Source organism: Prunus mume, linkage group LG7 (assembly GCF_029339155.1).
Source record: "Prunus mume cultivar Tortuosa linkage group LG7, ASM2933915v1, whole genome shotgun sequence".
Taxonomy (NCBI): domain Eukaryota; kingdom Viridiplantae; phylum Streptophyta; class Magnoliopsida; order Rosales; family Rosaceae; genus Prunus; species Prunus mume.
In genome coordinates, this window is record NC_142704.1 from 7,356,975 (window position 1) to 7,360,870 (window position 3,896).

General features: G+C 37.1%; 1 pseudogene across 1 annotated transcript; it reads right to left on the reverse strand.

The window, feature by feature from the left end:
* Nucleotides 1–1,818: 1,818 nt before the first annotated feature.
* Nucleotides 1,819–3,671, reverse strand: LOC107881596 (uncharacterized; annotated as a pseudogene). The gene is made up of 2 exons (XR_016122170.1): nt 2,462–3,671; nt 1,819–2,066 (listed from the first exon to the last, which is right to left on the reverse strand). The product of XR_016122170.1 is annotated as an uncharacterized LOC107881596 (transcript).
* Between the last annotated feature and the right edge of the window lie 225 nt (nt 3,672–3,896).

The window sequence follows — 3,896 nt, forward strand, 5'->3', positions numbered from 1 at the left end:
GATTCAGTTTCTGTGAGATGACATTGACAGAGCTGTTTCTTCTCTTTTCATTATTTTTCTTTGAAACCAAACATAGCTTTCTTTTCTGTTCTTCTCTCTCTCTCTTTTTGGGGTTTTCTTGAATCATTCAAGTTGAATGTGTAAATGTGCAACGTTCTTTTGCAGGAAATCTGCCCGTACTGATATCACATAGCTGGATCAATCTGACTTCAGGTTAACCTCTCTGTTTCTCTCTAAGAAGTACTCATGGATTCATATTGCCAATTCTTCCAGCTCTGTTTGTATGCATACAAAACTATTTGTTTTTTTATTTATTTATGCGACATGGACGTAATTGTTGCTGATATTTATGTTTTTGTTTTCTTTAAGGGTATGGATTACGAACAATCATTCCTCGCAAACATCAAAAGTGAACATGAAACCAATGGTGATAGAAGGTTTATAATCGGAGCTTATTTGAATTCCTTTGAGTTTACTTACAATGAGTTAGCCTCTAGCAGCACTAGCTTTAAAGGAAACTTATATTTTGAAGGTGACAATGAAGCTAGGCCTATTACATTTTGTAAGCTAGATCATAGAGGTGAGGAAGAAGCTAAAAATATATTTAATCTAACTTGTTTCATAAGCGATCATCGAATTGTACGACCTTGGTTTGCAAAATTAATTAAACAGAAAGATATTTTGCGTGCACGGGGACGCGGACGCAGAAGAGGACGAATATCCAATTTTGATAATGTAGAGAGCTTTTGGACTATTGCCTATGATCACTTTGATTTTGTGCTACATGACGGGTTGGATAAGTTGGATCGTGTTAAGGATCCGATCCACAATGAAGGCGCACTCCTATGGTGGCGATCTGAGATTAAGTGAGTATACTCCTTGTTATATATGTAGATGGGCTCAAATTATTTACGTATTGTAATTTATGTGTTGTAATTTGTAATTATGATGCAGGGCTCTACTTTGTACTATTCGCAATATGCATCGTAAAAAACTTATGCATGGAAAATTGAAGGATATGAAGAGTTATGTTGTAGTTGGAGACGAGCAAAAAATGAAGATAATCAATATTGAGAATAAATTGACTCGTGATAAAGAAAAGCTCCAAGATTTAAAAGACTTCAAAGTTATGTTGCGAGATCTATCATGTTGTATTATAGGAGAAGAAGCTAATAATTGGAATGATCTTACCTTGTTTTTGAACTTCTTCGACAAAGGCTCTGGATATAAGTAAGTTGTAATTTTTTAATATATATATATATATATTCGATCATTTGTTGTTTTAATTATATAACTATTGTGTTTTTCTTTTTAGGTATGACATTTTTGTTGATCAACTTATAGAGCATCCTTTCTTGAAAACCCCTACCGAGAGGATTAAGTTATATGCTGGTCTTCATCAGAAAATATTGACACGAACTCTTAGAAGATTTCGTGAGTTTGAGCAATCGAAAAGTTTTGGTGGGTATTTGCCATGGAATACTAAGAAGATGGCTGGTTGGATGACAGATATTTACGATCATAAGCATGCTGTTAAATATGATGGTAATCGTCCAAAAGATCTAATCAGATTTGTCAAGAATATAAAGAATCACTATGCTAAGAAGGGGGTCCCCATTCAAGTTGTTGATGCGGAAGTGAGAAGGCTATATTCTGAGTTTTTCAATGAGGTCCATGTCTTCTCATGAATGAAGGTATTTTTTGGCCTTTGTACATACATACATGCAGTATTAAATTATCTTGGTACTATTGTGATCAATAGTGAACTGTCAACATTAATTAAAATATTCTTTGATTTTGCGATATCGGTGTAGGCGATATGGACGCTTCTCCACTGACAAGGACATGCTACAAAATTGGATTACATGAGAGTATGGTAAGGTAGGGCAGGGCAGATTTGGATTTGCAGTTGTGTGCCTCTTTCTCTTTGGTGAAAATGGATAAGAGGAAGTGCTTTCTTCAGCAATATTCTCTTTACATTTTCCACGAATTCGGTTTTTCCTGTTGCTTGGCTTTTTCGTGCCTGCTATTTTCTGCTTTAATACTTCATGCTCGACAGCTTGTCACTGCGAAACAAAGATTCAGAGGCTGATTAAAAACACTTACATACATGCAAAAAAAATTGAGTTTCTAGATTCATGGTCATTATATAAATGAAAAGATTTCATATAGACACACTTCTTGCACTTGTGACAGTTTTTGTGCCCTTGTTGGCCGATGAGGGCACAAAAAACCACAGAGCAAATCACCCAAACTGTACCAAAAAATTTGACATGACTGATAAAGGACCTAGATCAAATCGGTTTTCCCAATGGAAACAAAAAAATATATTCAGGTATCACAGCTGCAGGTAGCTTAGGCATATCGAGAAACTCTTCTTCCTTCCATATATTTTTCCTTTTACCTTTTTAAAATATCTCCAAGTAATTTAATTACGAGTGATGTAAGGATGGTAACTTACCTTGCACTTTGTTTCTACACTCTCCTCCTCTTCTCCGGGTTCAAAATCCTTGCACTCACTTAGCCAAAATAATCATAAACCATGTTACATACAAAATGTAAGAGAATCCCAAATGTTATAGATGAAAACACAAAAACGTGAAGAAAACTTACGGGGCGAAGCTGAATGTAATATAAAAAGTACTAGAGTGACTAACATCCACATGAAAAACAGTTGAATCTAAGGTCTTGATACAACTTCCTCCTTCTCCAACAACAATTTGAAACATGGTTATATAAATATATTGACGACAATAAATTTCATCGTTCTGCGCAGTTCGGATATGACAAAAATCATTGTTCCCCAAATGAACCAAATACTCTGTTTGCTTAGCACCACATGTAAATGGCCCACCCCGAACCTCCAGGCCCTGCAATCTTAATGGTGCATTTAGTGAACAAGCAAAATCACCTTCATCCATCTTTAAGAAGAAGGAGAATGCTAGAATGTTCGTTCCATATTGAGATAAGGCATAGATAGTCTTAGCCTACGACCACAGCCCTCCCTCGGAAAGGAACAAAAGCATAAGTGTCAATTTTCACTTCACGCCATATACTTGTACGCACATGAAAAGCTGTGACTTTGAACCGCTCATTGCGGTCACACATTGAAAACAAAATAAAGCCATAGCAAACGGCATGACCAACTATACGCATATTGGCAGGATACGTAGAATAAAATGGAAACTTTGGCAGAGGCGTCCACAGATTTGTAGCAGGATCGTAACTGTCAAAGGATAGTTTTTCGGGGTGTACTGGAGCTGCAAGATGATAAAGTTTCCCATACGCAGAAACAATGACCCCAGCCCGCTTAGAAACTCCCGGGGGCACGAATGAAGCCACTGACAAAGTCTTCGTGTTAATAGCATATCCATGCAGTGTCTTGTGCGTAATATCGTTCTCTAGGAGTATAAATAACTGAGAGTGGCTGAAAATCCTCGCAGTCTGAATCGCATAACAACCAAATAACTTGACTATAGGTTCAAGTAGTTGGGGTTCATCATGAGTGACGCCTTCTCTTCCGGCACCACAGCCCATATGGTCTTCTCCTCCTCGTTTTAATTTTATTTCAAATACTGCACCACTGTATGGGGGTTCAATATACTTCACCACTACAAACATAGAACTGGCTTTCCCCTTATTTGCCGTCCTCGATGTATGGTCCCCCACCATGGGCAAGCTGGACAGAGATATATATATATATATATATATATATATATAGAACATGTCGTGTTAATATTTTCAAACACCTAGCTACCTAGAGAGAATAATTAATCAAGCAAGGTCAAAGCCACAACAACGAGAGAAAACTTAAGCAAACAGTGGGGGGGGGGGAGAGAGAGAGAGAATTTATGTAAAACAAACATTAATCCAGTAAGCCATGCCGCTGACTGACC